Source organism: Hyperolius riggenbachi, chromosome 6 (assembly GCF_040937935.1).
Source record: "Hyperolius riggenbachi isolate aHypRig1 chromosome 6, aHypRig1.pri, whole genome shotgun sequence".
Taxonomy (NCBI): domain Eukaryota; kingdom Metazoa; phylum Chordata; class Amphibia; order Anura; family Hyperoliidae; genus Hyperolius; species Hyperolius riggenbachi.
Window position 1 is genome coordinate 377006001 of NC_090651.1, and position 18990 is coordinate 377024990.

The following is an 18990-nucleotide window of genomic DNA, read 5'->3' on the forward strand; positions in this document are numbered from 1 at the left end:
ATACTGGCTGTACTGGGGCACTACTAGCTATACTGGGGCACTATACTAGCTAAACTGGGCACTATACTAGCTATACTGAGGCACTATACTAGCTATACTGGGGCATAATAACTATACTGGGGCACTATACTACCTATACTGGGGCATACTAGCTATACTGGGCACTTTACTAGCTATACTGGGGCACTACCTACCAACACTGGGCACTATACTAGCTATACTGGGGCACTACCTACCTATACTGGGCACTATATTAGCTTTACTGGGCACTATACTAGCTATACTGGGGTAACTGTACTAGCCATACTGGGGCAACTAAACTCCCTATACTGGGGCAACTATGCTAGCTATGCCCCCCCCCCCCCGGTAACCCGCTGTGCACGACGCTGTCCACTAGGACGCTACACCCCCCGCGGGCCCCGGAGAAAAATTTGGTCAGAAAGTGGTCCCCGGGCCGGAAAAGGTTGGGGACCCCTGGTGTAAATGATAGTTAATGTATTTACCGCATTTACATGTATACTTTTTTACTTTGAAATTTCCTTTGAACATTTAAAATCGATTATCTCAATAACTATAAGGTCTTTTTGGAAAAATGTTTTCCCTTCTTCCCATTGTTCTACCTAAAATATCCTGCAAATTTGGTGTTTAAAGCATTTAAGAGGGCTTTGCTATTAACCGGTGGGCTTTGGTGGGATTTAATCATGAATACATTTTCATTGGAAACTTTAAATGAGATTTTCTCAAAAAATAATGGGTCTTTTTGATTTTGTCTTTTAAAGGGATACTGTAAGGGGGTCAGGGGAAAATGAGTTGAACTTACCAGGGGCTTCTAACGGTCCCCCGCAGACATCCTGTGTTGGCGCAGCCACTCACCAATGCTCCGGCCCCGCCTCCAGTTCACTTCTGGAATTTCTGACTTTAAAGTCTGAAAACCACTGCGCTTGCGTTGCCGTGTCCTCGATCCCGCTGATGTCACAAAGAGCGCACAGCGCAGGCCCAATATGGTCTGCTTCTGCGCAGTACACTCCTGGTGACATCAGCGGGAATGAGGACATGGCAACGCAGGCGCAGTGGTTTTCTGACTTTAAAGTCAGAAATTCCAGAAGTGAACTGGAGGCGGGGCCAGAGCATCGGTGAGTGGCTGCGCCAACACAGGATGTCTGCGGGGGACCATTAGAAGCCCCAGGTAAGTTCAACTCATATTTCCCCGACCCCCTACAGTATCCCTTTAAATTGTAGCCACTGATCACCTTTATTATCCATGCAATTCTGGGGATTGGGGTATGTACGGGGGTCTTGCTAATAACGTTAAAGTGAACCTTAAGCCAGAAAAAAAAAAGAGTTTTACTCACTTGGGACTTCTACCAGCCCCCTGCAGCAGTCCTGAGCCCTCGCAGCCACTCACTCATCCTCTGGTCCCCCGCTGCCAGCTAGTTTCGTTTTTGCAGACAGGCCCGTCAGGACTGGCCACGCGTAGCTTTTTCCGCATTCCCAACTGTAATTAGCGCTATTGCGGGCCGCAGGGGGCTGGTAGAAGCCCCAGGTGAGTAAAATTAATTTCTTTTCCTGGCTTAAGTGTCTCTTTAAAGTCAAATCCGGATCACGAACCCGTGATCACCGATTTTACAGCAATCACGGATAAAATCTGAGTCAAATTTGTCAGTCAGTTTCAAATCTGGATTACAATCACAGCTTATCTGGATTTTGGGACTGCCGTGGCCGGTTTTATTCAAATCCATGATCGGGGGTAGCTGAGCAACACTAAACACAATGTGATTCAAAGTCTATGAACAGTAGTGGCGATTGTAAGGTGTTAATTTCGCAACAGAAAGAGCTGTAAATTTCCTGCTGAGTTCTTGCATCCTCACGTTCTCACAGTGCAAAATGACCACTTGGAGACCCCGGGCAAGTTGCAACGCTCTAGATATTGTCAGGTTAAAAGAGGGGAGGAGTTAGTGATAGGTGTCCGGGGGAGGGGGATTGTTCAGTAGCAAGATATTACCGATATTAAAATTACTGGTAGTATCTCCCACCCAAATTAAGGCACTGCGGAACTAAACGCACCCACTGTACAGTTTAAAGTGCTGCTTTACATAACTACAGGATTATTTTTGACATCCTATCGACCTTTCAGAAGAGGTCTGGATTCTGAGAGCTGTCTTAGGAATTACCCATACTGTATGTGCTGCAGAACCAGGGACATAGCTGGGGGGGGGGGCATTTGCCCCCGGCCGCTGGGTCCCTAGAGGCGCCCAGCCGTGACCATGATTTTTTTAGTGTTTTAATATTTATTTATTTCCCTGCGGGGAGCGCAGAAAAGGGGAAGCGGTAGGCACAGTGGTAGGAAAGGGAGGACGTCTCCCCCCCTTCTCTCACCTAAGGGCTCCCCCTCCCTCACTCCTCCCTTCAGATTTGAGCGGCAGGCCGGGCCCATGGCAGAAGACTTACTCTATTCCCGCCCAGGGAGATCTGTGCGCCACTACTCTGATCCCACTACTCTGGTCTAGTCTAGACCAGAGTAGTGGAGCACAGATCTCTCTACGCCCCTGAATAGAGTAAGTCTTCTGCTGCAGGCCCGGTCCGCCGCTCATATCTGTAGGGGGGAGTGAGGGAGGGGGAGCCCTAAGGTGAGGGAAGGGGAAGAGACCTCCCCCCTCCCCACTGCTGTGCCTACCGCTTCCCCTTCTCTGCGCTGCCACTCCTCCTGCTGGGGGGGACACCTGGCTACCTATTGTGGGGAGTACTATACCCCTGCCTACATGTACTGGGGACATACACCCCTGGCTACATATACTGGGGACACCTATACCCCTGGCTACATATACTGGGGACATATACCCCTGACTACATATACTGGGGACATATACCCCTGACTACATATACTGGGGACATATACCCCTGACTACATATACTGGCCTGGGCACATATATACCTGATAACATATACTGGGAACATATACCCCTTGCTACATATACTGGGGACACCTATACCCCTGGCTACATATACTGGGGACACATATACCCCTGGCTACATATATTGGGGACACCTATACCCCTGGCTACATATACTGGGGCATATACTTCTGGCTACATATACTGGGGACACCTATACCCCTGACTACATATACTGGGCACATATACCCCTGACTACATATACTGGGCACATAGACCCCCTGACTACATATACTGGGCACATATACCCCTGCCTACATATACGGGGCACATATACCCCTGACTACATATACTGGCCTGGGCACATATACCCCTCACTACATATACTGGGCACATAGACCCCCTGACTACATATACTGGGCACATATACCCCTGGCTACATATACTGGGCACATATACACCTGGCTACATATACTGGGCACATATACCCCTGGCTACATATACTGGGGACATATACCCCTGGCTACATATACTGGGGACAGCTATACACCTGGCTACATATACTGGGCACATATACCCCTGACTACATATACTGGGCACATAGACCCCCTGACTACATATACTGGGCACATATACCCCTACCTACATATACTGGACACTTATACCCCTGGCTACATATACTGGGCACATATACCCCTGACTACATATACTGGGCACATATACCCCTGACTACATATACTGGGCACATAGACCCCCTGACTACATATACTGGACACATATACCCCTGGCTACATATACTGGGCACATATACCCCTGGCTACATATACTGGGCACATATACCCCTGGCTACATATACTGGGGACATATACCCCTGACTACATATACTGGGGACATATACCCCTGACTACATATACTGGGCACATATTTACCTGATAACATTTACTAGGCACATATACCCCTTGTTACATATACTGGACACATATACCCCTGGATACTTATACTGGGGACAGCTATACACCTGGCTACATATACTGGGGACATATACCCCTGGCTACATATACTGGGGACACCTATACTCCTGGCTACATATACTAGGGACATATACTCCTTGCCTCCTTGTGGTGCCTAACCCTAACCACCCCCCTGGTGGTGTATATTCTACTGTAACTATACCTAACCCTACTCTCACACAGAACCCTCTCTGTACCTATCTCTAACCTCTAGACCCCCCCGGTGGTGCTTAACCCTAACCACCCCCCTGGTGGTGCCTAACCCTAACCACCCCCCTGGTGGTGTATATTGTACTGTAACTATATCTAACCTTACTCTGACTAAGAACCCTCCCTGTACCTATCCCTAACCCTTAGAACCCCCTTGTGGTGCCTAACCCTAACCACCCCCCTGGTGGTGCCTAACCCTAACCACCTCCCTTACTAATCGCTTTATTATGTGGATAATAATGTTTTACAAATAGTGACTGTAAAAAAAATATTGCAATTTACGTTACGTACTAATCACTTTATTTTGTGAATAATAATGTTTTACAAACATTAAAGAATAACATTGTTATTAATTTTATTGTGTGGATAATAATGTTTTACAAATAGTGACTGTAAAAAATATATTGCAATTTACTTTACGTACTGATCGCTTTATTTTGTGAATAATAATGTTTTACAAACAGTAAGGGATAACATTTTAAATATTGTTTTAGTTAAATACGATTAATATGTTTAGTATTTTTATAAACGTTATTTGTCACGGGTGCATTTTCTAAACTTAAATCATCACAAGCACAGTTATATAACATCAAAAATCTCCAGGCGCCGTTTGTAAAGCATTAATAATCTACGGTGCCCTTTTTTCCTGTTCGGCGCCCATTAAACGATATTTATTATTGGAGTGAATGGTGGCACCCTTTTTGTCCACTAGCTGCCGGCGCCCTTTTTTCCTGTTACCATATACCTGGCTACATATACTGGAGACAGCTATACACCTGGCTGAGTATACTGGGGACCCCTATACCCTTAGCTACATATACTGGTGACATCTATACCCCTGGCTACATATACTGGGCACATAGACCCCTGGCTTCATATACTGGGCACATATACCCCTGGCTACATATACTGGGGACACCTATTCCCCTGGCTACATATACTAGGGACATATACCCCTGGCTACATATACTGGGCACATAGACCTCTGGCTATATATACTGGGCACATATACCCCTGGTTACATATACTGGGGACACCTATACCCCTGGCTACATATAATAGGGACATATACCCCTGGCTACATATACTGGGGACATATACCCCTGCCTACATATACTGGGACATATCCCCCTGGCTACATATACTGGGCACATAGACCCCTGGCTTCATATACTGGGCACATATACCCCTGGCTACATATACTGGGGACACCTATTCCCCTGGCTACATATACTAGGGACATATACCCCTGGCTACATATACTGGGCACATATACCCCTGGCTACAAATACTGGGCACATATACCCCTGGTTACATATACTGGGGACACCTATACCCCTGGCTACATATAATAGGGACATAAACCCCAGGCTACATATACTGGGGACATATACCCCTGGCTACATATACTGGCACATATACCCCTGGCTACATATACTGGGCACATATACACCTGGCTACATATACTGGGCACATATACCCCTGGCTACATATACTGGGGACATATACCCCTGGCTACATATACTGGGACATATACCCCTGGCTACATATACTGGGGACATATACCCCTGGCTACATATACTGGGACATATACCCCTGACTACATATACTGGGACATATACCCCTGCCTACATATACTGGGCACATATACCCCTGGTTACATATACTGGGGACATATACCCCTGGCTACATATAATAGGGACATATACCCCTGGCTACATATACTGAGGACACATATACACCTGGCTACATATACTGGGGACATCTATACCCCTGGCTACATATACCCCTGGCTACATATACTGGGGACATATACCACTGGTTACATATACTGGGGACATATACTCCTTGCTACATATACTGGGGACATCTATACCCCTGGCTACATATACCCCTGGCTACTTATACTGGGGACATATACCACTGGTTACATATACTGGGGACACATACTCCTTGCTACATATACTGGGGACATATACCCCTGGCTACATATACTGAGGATACATATACCCCTGGCTACATATACTGAGGACACATATACACCTGGCTACATATACTGGGGATACATATACCTCTGGCTACATATACTGGGGGCATATGCCCCTGGCTACATTTACATCTATACCCCTGGCTACCTATTCTGGCACATTTATAGACCTGGCTACCTATACTGGGAACATTTATACACCTGGCTACCTATTCTGGGGACTACTATAGACCTGTCTACTTATTCTGGGGACACCTATACCCCTTGCTACATATACTGAGGACACCTATACCCCTGGCTACATATACTGGGGACACATATACACCTGGCTACATATACTGGGGACACATATACACCTGGCTACCTATTCTGGGAACACCTATAGGCCTAGTTACTTCCACTGGGGACACCTATAGGCCTAGTTACTTCCACTGGGGACACCTATAGACCTGGTTACCTATACTGGGGACACATATAAACCTGGCTACATATACTGGGGACACATATACACCTGGCTACCTATTCTGGGAACACCTATAGGCCTAGTTACTTCCACTGGGGACACCTATAGACCTGGTTACCTATACTGGGGACACATATAAACCTGGCTACATATTCTGGGGGACACCTACAGGCCTGGTTACTTCCACTGGGTATACCTATAGACCTGGTTACCTATACTGGGGGCACCTACTTTGGGGGAACTGCTGTCAGATTAACTGTATTTTTGGGGGGAACTGCTGAGAGATTAACTATTTTTTTGGGGGGGAACCACTGCTGCCAGATTATGTCTATTTTGGGGGAACCATTGCCATATTATCTGTATTTTGTAGGAACCTCTGCCAAATTACATGTAGTTTTGGTGAAATGCTGTCTCAGATTACATGTATTTTGGGGGGAAACACTATGGCAGAGCTCAAACTTCCCTGGCAGACCTTTTGCACCACTGCTAAGGTCATGTATATTTGACCCCGCCCATTACCACACCCACATTATGTTGCATGGCTACGCCCCTCTTTTGGTGCGGCCCCTCCATAGAGGACGCGTTAATGGTCTTTGTCCCCGGGCACTGAAAGCTCTAGCGACGCCTCTGTGCAAAACAGAATGTAGTAGGTCTGCTTTTTGTTTTACGAGAATCAAGTGTGCAGTATGCTCATAAACTGGTTGTCAGTTATGTAGGTGCTTTAGTCTATTATCATTTTTCTCTTCATCTTCCTAATATGTGCAACAACGTCATTTGTACGTCAACGTCAACAGTACAGTATGTGAGGTATTACCACAATCCATTGTAATGCATTGCCCCCAGCACTGACTCTGCCCACGGTACAATTCTATTTAAGGTTACTAAAGATTACGGAATGTGGCGGTGGTGATTTTTCTACAGTTTAATTTCACAAAACAATTGTTCCATTGTCACAACCACAGCAGAAGGTAAAAGAGATATGTGATTGGTAAAAAATTATTTTATGATTCTTTAAATACAAATATTTTCCAGGTTATGTCACTCACAGTGATGAGCGAAAATGCTGATATTCTTTTTGCATTAATATTCGTGAAAATGTTAAATTTGATTTTTTTTAAGAGAAAAAGGCCATCAAAAATAATTTCGCTATTACAGATTATTTTTCAAATATTTGCTAATTTTCATGCTAAAAAGAAATGATTTTGCACTTTTTGTGAATTTTCGTGATAAAATAACGATCTTTCATGTTTTCTGTTAATTTTCGCAAATTTGCTTCCTTTGACCGTTCTGCGAAAATGTAATATATTTTCATGAATACTTCCTTGTAATTGAAAATGCTATTTTCGACGCGAAAATTACTTTGGCGAAAATTCGCAAGCAATACTGATCACTCATTGCATTGTATTTTTTCTTGCTTATTATTTGATTTTCAAGACAAAGTAAGTCTGCTATTTTTCTGATTTTATAAAAGTTTATGCCTAGTGTAACACAGGGTTTAGGTTGGGAGGGCTTTAGCTTTCTGGGACAGGCACACTTGTGCTGTCCAAACTATATACAAAGTATTTATGCTGTTTACAGAGAGAAGGTAACAAAAACCAAAACCAAAAAAACAAAAATCTTGCCACTGAATTGGCTCCTAACCAGGCTTGCTCAAATTCAAATTTGGGAAACATCCGGATAGTTCTATCTGAATATCTCCCAGTAAAGCTGTGCGGGGGGAGTCAATCTTACCTGTATGACGTCTTCTTCGGTCCGTCCCTGGCGCCTTCCACGATGCGCTCCAAGTGGCGGTCATGTAACTACAAACACTTCCTCCTCCCACGATGCGGTCCACGAGCATCACGTGACTACAAACACTTCCTCCTTCAACCCGGAAGAAGGAAGTGTGTGTAGTCACGTGACCGCCGCATGGAACGCATCGTGGGAGGTGCCAGGGATGGACTGAAGAAGACATCATACAGGTAAGATTGACACCCCCCCCCCCCCCCCCCCCGCACAGCTTTACTGGGAGATATCCGGATAGAACTATCAGGATGTCTCCCAAATTTGGATTTGAGCAAGCCTGCTCCTAACCACATGTGAAGGACACCTGACTTGATCAACAGAGTAATCAAGCAGCTCGGGTTGACTCAAAACCGCTAGGAAAAACTATCTATGAGACCAAAAAGCTTGCCTACTAAAAAGCCCTCCTACTAAAAATCTTTGGTAGGAGGGCTTTTCTGACTCTTTTAGTCCCCTATACTTGCGTATTGGTTTGGTTCACCCCGAGCTGCTAGGTTACTGTGTTGTACTGGTCCAAACCCCTATCCCATACAGCCATATCAATCCCTGCTATGTACTGATGTACTGATAAGGACAAAAAGTCCAAAACAGGCTGTCTACCAGTGGTGCTCAGGTACCTCTTTTTGATATCTGGATTGTTCCGGATCCGGATAGCAAAAAATCTGGATAAATCCAGATATTTGAATTCGAACCATTTGGAAATCCGAGTCTATCCAGATATCCGAACCCAATATCCGGATTGAAATCCAGAATACGGATTGAAATCCAGAAGTGGCATTTAAATTGCTTCCAAAACGCATCTTTTATAGTAAATGATGCATGAAGCATTGTGTTTTTTTTAAAGTGGGGAGTTATAATACAAAAAAAAAAAAAAAAAAAAGAAGAAATGGCTGTAAATTAACATCAGGAGGTTCCAGACAGCGGTCGTGCAGCCCACATTGTGTCCAATGCACGACTGGGACATCACAGTTTTCAGCCCAGATATCTCAAAAAAATATAAACAGGTTTTTTTTTCCAACAAATTACAGCTATTGTAGTGGTGTAATAGCTGGTGGCAGACTGGCAGCAGAAGATTTGTTCTGTGTGCACCCTGGCGGTGGGTAGAGATCTCTGTTGTAGAGCTGGTGGTGGCCTGCTCATCCACCATCATCTCCATCACAGGCTCGGCGTCTTTCTCCTCCAATGTGCGCCGACGACCCTGCTGGAAAACAGCTACTACATGCTGCTACACCTCTGCAGTGTGACTCCCCCTAACAGCTGGGCACCCAGTGTGTCCATGGCCAGTGGCTAGCAGTGGAATGGACACTGACGTGGCAAAACTGCCGACGGTGGCGGCAATGCTGCTCCCTCTCCTCTTGCCCTTGTTTTTCATGCTGCCCTCCCCCGGCTGCCAGTGCCAGCAGACATAGTACAACTTTATATGCGTCCAAATGAAGTGGGGTACTTGTACTTTATTCAGATCAGTAGTACTAGTAGATAGTAGCAGTAGTAGAACTTCAACTAATAGAGTGACAGGCAGCAGAGTAGCACACACTGACACACTAACTGTCTGTCTATCTGTCACACTGTAACAGCACTGCAATTAAAGTAAGCTAACGCAATACAAATTAACTATATATAACTGGTAGTCGTAGACTAGTTGTAGTAGTACTAGTAGAACTTCAACTGACGGAGTGACAGGAACACACACTAACTGTCTATCTGTCACACACTGACTGACTAACAGCAGCACTGCAGTAACTATCTGTAGTAAATGAAGCTAACACAGTAGTAGTACTCTCTCTAACAACTAACTACACACAATATAAGACTAGTAGTAATACAGTAATCTAATCCCTAATAACCTACAAGCTATACTGTAGCTAATGCTACGTACAGTCATGGACAACGATTGTTCATTGAGAACGACGAATGAACTTTTAATTGATGAAAGAACGACCTAAGTAAAGTTAGTTTTAAAAGGTGTGTAACGATCTGATCGTTAGAACGAACGTTACATCACATAAAGCAACTATTGCGCCAACGCATAAAAATGAGAAGTTTCACGGAGAAATTGTGAAATGCGCATGTCAAGCCTAGTACGAACGACCGTTTCCAACGATGTACTACTTTTGCAAACGATCGTCGTTGGTTAAAATCCGCCGAGACAGAACTTTCTTTTGTAGCGATTTGGCTCGTTCGTCGTTTGCCTTAATAGTCGGTGGTTCGTTTTTTGTAACGAACGTCGTTGGTAAAGATCGGGGAACGATCGTTACAAACGACTATAGTTGCATGTGTGTACGCACCTTATGGCTGGCAGCAGGCCTAGCCTGTGCACACAGCAGGCCCTAACCTAGCCTAGCAGCTGCAGCACTGAGTCTGACTGTCACACTGACTAAAATCAAAATACAAGCTAGCTAACTAAATAACAATAAAATACTGGTGTAGTACAGGTGTTTAGGAGCAGTAACGCTAGGTTTAGCACAGTAATACAGCACTTACTTAGCCAACAGCACTGGAGATGTCTCTCAGTGAGCAGTCACAACCAAGGACGAGATTTGCATCATGGTGCCCGCTTTATATACAGTAGGGGCTGGCCAGGATTCCCCTCTGTGATTGGTTGCTAGGGCTTTGGCTGGGAGGCCTCTGATTGGCTCAATGACGTCATGGACGTCATCTCCGTGATTACGCTATCCGGATCCGGGAACCTGAACATGTATCTGGACGGATTTCCAGATACCTAATACGTGTCAGGATTCACTCGGGTAGTGCATTCCGGATTTATCCAGCTATCTGGAATCCGTATCCCATTTCGGATACCATAAAAAAGTTCGGATATCTGGATAGCTCAGGTATCTGGAATCTGGATGAGCTTCACTGCTGTCTACATGTGGGGTTGATGTTGCTCTGTAAAATTTAAAGCTATAGCCTGCTAGACACCAGCGGTTCTAGATGCAATCCTGGCTACAGGGGCATAATGAGACCATTTGCATATTCAGTAGCGGTGCATTGTGGGTAATCACAGATGCTCACTTAAAGCTGAATTATTGCAAGTACCTTCTGTTTTAAGAAGGCAAATCTGACTCGATCAAGTTACGCAAGGTAACCACAGTGGTATGTTCATGCTGCATCCATATACCTCTGTGTGTTGTCTGTTCATCATCTCCTCATTCTTCCAGGCCCTGTAATCACTCTCTTAAGGGGAGGGAATGGGGCGGGGAAGAGGAGGAAATGGGAGGGTGATAGGAGGGAACATTGCCACAAGCCCGCCTCTTCCTGTCTGAAAGTTTTTAGATAAAAGTCAATTTTTTTCAAAGATCGATTACCGGGACTGGGGGGGATGTGGAGAGGAGCAGGCAACACACAGAGGTATGTAGATCCAGAATGAACAGATGAAATGTAATGTTGAGAAATGTAAAGCCATGCACCTTGATCTACCAATGGTAGATCATCATATAAAATAAATGGGACACAGCTGGGAACATCAGACTTGGGGAAGGACTTAGGAATACTGGTTGATAAGAAGAAATCTTACACAATGCCAAGCAGCGGTAGCTAAAGCAAATTCTGGGTTGCATATAAAGGAAATAATATTTCAAGATGCTAGTATACTACTCCCTCTGTATAAATCCCTTGTGAGGCCACATCTGCAGTATGGAATACAGTTTTAGACACCACACTATAGAAAGTACATTAAGTTTCTGGAACAGGTTCAAAGACAGGCAGCTAAATTAATCAGAGGGATGGAAGATCTCACTTACCAAGAAAGGTTGGACAAACTGGCTTATTTAGCTTGGAAAAAAGGCGACTGAGAGGTGACCTGATCAACATGTATAAATACATCAGTGGGCGATACAAAAGCTAAGGGGTCCTTCACAGTGAGAGTGGTTAAAATCTGGAACATCTTACCTCAGGAAGTCGTTATGGCAAACTCTATATCTGCATTTAAAGAGGGCTTGGGTGCTTTCCTTGCGTTGAAGGGTATCCACGGCTTTAATGTTTAGATAATTGCCGGAAGAGTTGATCCAGGGATTTATCTGACTGCCATCTGGAGCCAGAAAGGATTTTTTCCCTTAAGGCTAATTGGCCCAGGCCTTGTAAGTTTTTTTGCCTTCCCCTGAATCAACTGGGCTATGTGCAGGTTCAGGATGGTGTGTTTTTGTCTCTGGTTGGACTTGATGAACAAATGTCTTTTTTTCAACCAAACTAATTATGTAACTATGTAACAAACCCCTCTGCTTACCATAGCCTTGCCTCGAGTTAGGTCTCCTACACAGTACAAGCTTATTGCTTATTCTAAAGTAATTGTCAGTAGGGATGCTTGTTGGATTTCGTGGAAATGCAATTTCCGCATTTCCGATCGGTCTGGTGTTAACTCCTAAAAGTAATCTGTCTGCATTCTGTACTTTACAGAGACTCATAATGTGTGTGACAAAAGGGAATGTTATTTCTTTTTCCTCATCTGGGTGGATGTAATGGGTCCTTTGTAGCTTTACACAGGCCCGGATTTACCCCACAGGAGCCTATACGCACAGATGTCCTGGCACCTTAGTCTCCCCCCTCCATGAACGACAAACCCTCACCAAACCACACCACGAGTGTGCTGGCTGTCCCAGCTGTCTCTTCTCCCTTAGTTCCCTTGCACGTCATAGGTAAATACAGGTGTCCCTTGGCATTAGGTAGCCAGAAGTACCCTCAATAAGTAGCTTGAGGTGCCCCCAAGTATTAGGTAGCTAGAGGAACCTCAGTATTAAGTAGCTAGAGATGCCCTTTACAGAAGGGAGAGCTCATCAGTGGAATGCCGAGAGCAGGGTGAGTAACCTCTCATTTACACTCTATTCAGGACTCTGCATAGGGAAGGAGGGAGGGCTGCACTGGAAGAGGGGAGTGAGCCACCTTTCCATCATCAGGCGCCTGTAGGCACGTGCCTACAGTGCCTTATGGTAAATCCGGCCCTGGCTTTACATATTATTACTGCAGTAGCTTCAATTCACAGGAGGAAGTTCGGTAGTAGAAAAAAAAAGTGAGTATTTTACCAAATGCGGTATTTTTAAATTTTTAGAGCAATTCACCATTATTTTATTAACTTCTAGGAGGGTTTGCCGGTAGGAGGTGTAAATTGATGCAAAGAGTGTTCGATAAAAGTTCATAAAAGAGACAGTAGTTATGCGGTAATCATGTGATTTTTAGTATTGTGTTCATAGTTTTTCTGCTTGAGACACAGGAAAGCAGTGAATTGTGGGTAGGAGGTGGAGGGTATTAGCAGCCCGTGACCCAGTTTTTTTTCAACCAAACTAATTATGTTACTATGTAACTATGTAACTTACCCTTCTGCTTACCTTAGCCTTGCCTCGTGTTAGGTCTCCTACACAGTACAAGCTTATTGCTTATCCTAAAGTAATTGTCAGCGGGGATGCTTGGTTGGATTTCGTGGAAATGCAATTTCCGCATTTCCGATCGGAAATTGCATTTCCGCATTGAAATTCAGAAATCGGTAATAAAAGTGTGGTAGGTGGATTTTGGCGTAAATTGCGGAAATTTTCACAAAAATTTACGCCAACTTTAAAATTGATTTTCTCAAAAAGCACAAGGTCTGTTTGAAAGATTACTGTTGTTTCCACTCTTCTGCTTAACAAACCCTAGAAAATGTGGTACTTCTACCTTCTACCACCTATGGTGACCATTAACTAATGTAAAATGCAGAAAATCCACGTTACCGATATGAGGTATGCCGCCGACTTTAGAGATTAATAGCAAATCCCCTAGGGTATGTTAAGCAGAAGAGTGGGAAGAAGAAGAAAAAAAAGCTTTCAAAAATACCTTGTACTTTTTGAGAAAATCAATGTTAAGGTCGGTGGAAATGTAAAAGGCAGAAATTCGCATTACCGATATACGGTATGCCACTGACTTTGGAGGTTAATTTCAAAGCCCTTATAGGTGCTAGACACACACAAATTTTCAGGGTATGGTAAGCAGAAGAGTGGGAACGAGGAAAAAAAATCTTTCAAAAAGCCCTTGTACTTCGTGAGAAAATCAATGTTAAAGCGTACCTTAAGCAAAAAAAAAAAGGACTTTTACTCACCTGGGGCTTCCAATAGCCCCCTGAAGCTGTCCGGTGCCCTCGCCGTGTCCCTCTGATCCTCCTGTCCCCGCTGGCAGCCACTTCCGGTTTCGCCATCAGGAGCTGACAGGCTGGGAACGCGAGTGATTCTTCGCGTTCCCAGCCACAATTGTGACCTCTATGCTGCTATAGCATATAGCACATAGCATACAGCAGCATAGGGGGCGCTATTGTGGCTGGGAACGCGAAGAATCACTCGCGTTCCCAGCCTGTCCACTCCTGACAGCAAAACCGGAAGTGGCTGCCGGCGGAGACAGGAGGATCGGAGGGACACGGCGAGGGCACCGGACAGCTGCAGGGGGCTACTGGAAGCCCCAGGTGAGTAAAACTCTTCTTTTTTTTTTACTTAAGGTAGTCGGCGGACATTTGAGCTAGGCGTAAATAGCCGAACCCGATTGTATCTGCTCTTGGTTGGGGTTTTTTTTACATTACAGAGGTTTTTTTTTTTACATTGCAGAGTATCTTTAACACAAGAGGAGGGATTGCCATGATTGGCTCACAGCAATTGTGGGGTCTGAAGCCAATGAATTTGCCTCTTGACCCATACACGGATGCTGTGCTGCCAATGTGACAGAGGGAGCGGGTGCAGCAACACAGATAGAAGTCACATTTTTTCTACAAATATTTTTTTTTGTTTAAATCACATACCTGTTGTTACGTCATGTCTGCCTTTCAACAACGTCTCGTGTTAATTCCTAGAAGTAATCTGTCTGCATTCTGTACTTTTCAGACACTCATAACATGTGTGACAAAAGGGAATGCTATTTCTTTCTTCTCATCTGGGTGGATGTAATGGGTCCTTTGTAGCTTTACATAATATTACTGCAGTAGCTTCAATTCACAGGACGAAGTTCGGTAATAGAAAAAAAAGTGAGTATTTTACCAAATACTGTAATTTAAAATTTTTAGAGCAATTCACCATTATTTTACTGACCTCTAGGAGTGTTTGCCGGTAGGAGGTGTAAATTGATGCAAAGAGTGTTCGATAAAAGTTCATAAAAGCGATAGTAGTTATGCGGTAATCGTGTGATTTTTAGTATTGTGTTCATTATTTTTCTGCTTGAGACACAGGAAAGCAGTGAATTGTGGGTAGGAGGTGGAGGGTTTTAGCAGCCTGTGACCCAGTTTTGGTGCTGTGGGTGAAGCAGGCAGACACGTGTAGGAAGAAGGATGGTATATATATATATATATATATATATATATATATATATATATATATATATATATATACTAGCTGGACGCCTGGCGTTGCCCGGGTATGAATTTGGCTGGTGTTGGCTCCACCCACTTTTCCTAACCCTAACACACAATTAGATATATATGGTATGGACAGGGCGCTCAACAGTTTAAATACAGCTAAAAACACATGGGTACATATAACACTTTTACAACCTAAAATTAACATTCAGCATTGCATCAACTATTAAAAACAGGCAAACAGTCCCATATCTTCCTCCAGGCTTTGTCAAAAAGGATGACACTTTGCACCTTTCTTGCTACAAGCAGTTATATATACGCTCACCAGAAATATCAGCTGTCCCTCTCAGGATCAGCCCACAATTACTCAATTACTTAATGACCAAGTTTGTGAGCTTTGCGGTCTTTGACATCAATAATTTGCATTGAAATAAAATAAATCTGATTGGATGTGGCTCCACCCCTTTTCTAAACTTGAACCCCAATCACCCAATGGCCAACTGTATCAGGTACAGGTGATTAACAGTGCAAGAATGGCAGCAATTAAATATTACCCTTAAAAATCAATAGGTGAATTTTGATTGGCTTTTTTAGGCTCCACCCACTTTTCTGAATATTAATCCCAGTCACCCAGTGACCAATTGCAAAGTTTGAGAACCCTGCCATTAACAGTGTAAGAATAGCTGCAGTTTACATTTTCACAATGAAATTTGTACTTTTCTCCACCCACTGATTTCCTGACATTGTTTGGGTATGTATTTGGCTGGTGTTGGCTCCGCCTACTTTTTCTAACCCTAACACACAATTACTCAATGACCAAGTTTGTGAGCTTTGCGGTCTTTGGCATCAATAATTTGCATTGAGATTAAACAAATCTGATTAGCTATTTGTGGCTCCACCCCCTTTTTCTGAATTTGAACCCCAGTCACGCAATGATCAACTGTACCAGGTTTAAGGCTTGTGCCATTAACAGTGCAAGAATGATAGCAATTACATATTCCCCTTGAAAATCAATAGGTGAATTTTGATTGGCTTTTGTAGGCTCCACCCACTCTCCTGAATATTAATCCCAGTCACCCAGTGACCAATTGTGCAAAGTTTGAGAACCCTACCATTACAGTGTAAGAATTGCTGCAGTTTACATTTTCTCAGTAAAATTTGTATTTGTCTCCACCTACTGATGAACCGGCATTGCCCGATTATGTATTTGGCTGGTGTTGGCTGCGTCCACTTTTCCTCACCCTAACACACAATTAATCAATTACTTAATGACCAAGTTTGTGAGCTTTGTGGTCTTTTTTTGCATGAATAACCTGCATTAAAATGAAAAAAAATCAGATTGGCTGTTTGTGGCTCCACCCCCTTTAATAAATTTAAACCCCAGTCACTAAATGATCAGCTGTACCAGGTTTGAGACTTGTGCCATTAACAGTGCAAGAATGGCAGCAATGAAATATTTCCCTGAAAAATCAATAGGTGATTTTTGATTGGCTTTTGTAGGCTCCACCCACTTTTCTGAATATTAATCCCAGTCACCCAGTAACCAACTCTGCAAAGTTTGAGAACCCTACCATTAACAGTGTAAGAATGGCTGCTGTTTACATTTTCCCAGTAAAATTTTGTATTTGTCTCCGCCCACTTATGAACCCACGTTACCCGCTTATGTATTTGGCTGGTGTTTGCTGTGCCCACTTTTCTAACCCTAACACCCAATTAATAAATTACTCAATTACCAAGTTTGTGAGTTTTGCAGTTTTTGGCATCAATAATGTGCATTGGAATGAAACAAATCTAATTGGCTGTTTGTGGCTCCACCCCTTTCTGAAATTGAACCCCAGTCACCCAATGATCAACTGTACCAGGTGTGAGGCCTCTGCCATTAACAGTCCAAGAATGGCAGCAATGTAAATATTCCCCTTGAAAATCAATAGGTTAATTTTGATTGGCTTTTGTAGGCTCCACCCACTTTCCTGAATATTAATCCCAGTCACCCAATGACCAACTGTGCAAAGTTTGAGAACCCTGCCATTTACAGTGTAAGAATGGCTGCAGTTTACATTTTCCAGTGAAATGTGTATTTGTCTCCGCCCCCTTTTTGGTTATGGGAATAAAAAGTATCCTATACTTTATTCCAGGTAATGTACTATGTGTGTGCCAAATTTCATTCAAATCCGTTCAGCCATTTTTGCGTGATCGAGTAACAAACATCCAAACATCCAAATATCCAAACATCCAAACATCCAAACATCCGAACTTTCCCATTTATTATATTAGTAGGATGTATGTATATGTGTGTGTGTATATATACATGTATGTACATGTATATGTGTGTGTGTATGTACATATCTCCTACTAATATTATAAATGGGGAAGTTTGGATGTTTGGAAGTTTGTTACTCGATCATGCAAAAAATGGATTTGAAAGAAATTTGGCACACACATAGTACATTACCTGGAATAAAGTATAGGATACTTTTTATTCCTATAACCAAAAAGGGGGCGGAGACAAATACAAATTTCACTGGAAAATGTAAGCTACCGTAGCTGCAGCGTGTGCTGATCTCTGCCTGAACAATAAAGGTTAAAGCTATCCCATGGCTTCCACAAGGTTAAATTTACTTTTTAAACGCCTTAGGATATCTCTGTTGAAGTACTTATAATAACAACTTTGCAAAGACTGTACCCTGAGGCTGCTTAATGAGCCAGCAAGTCAAATCTTCAAGTGACAGTGATGGACTAAGACATTGTTTCCTTACCCTGCCTGTCAATTGTCACTCCATCGTGCGCCATACCTCTGCACCCCCCACCCTCCCCCGAAACAGTACGCTTAGTGATGGATGAACAAAACAAACAAAACGTTTGTGGCGTACCTTGTTGACATTAACATTGAATATCGAACTTCAAAAACCTTCAGTGCATATTTGCAGCAACAATTTCTTTCAAAAAGGTGTTGAAAACACAGGCAGTGACCTGGCAGAGGGAAATTTACGGCAAAATGCCCTCCGAAAATTGTTACTTGTGAAGTATGGGCCTAACACTGCACTGCAGACTCAACAGTGATGTGAAATGTTTTGTGTATTGTCGTCTGATGAAGTGACACAAGTACAGTGCGATCACACAATCTGCTGTTTGCACATGTGGGTCTAACACTGCACTACAAAGACAGTGATGTTAAACACTTTTGTACCAGCAGTCTCTGGCACCTTAAGAACCAGAGACTGCTGGTACCACAAAACACGGCTTACCGTCGAATGGTCACACAGACCAGCTGCTCTCAATGGTCACGCCGCTCACCCATTGCCCCAGGCCCCCTCGACTCTCCCATCGCTATGACGGCAGAGCTCTGTGAG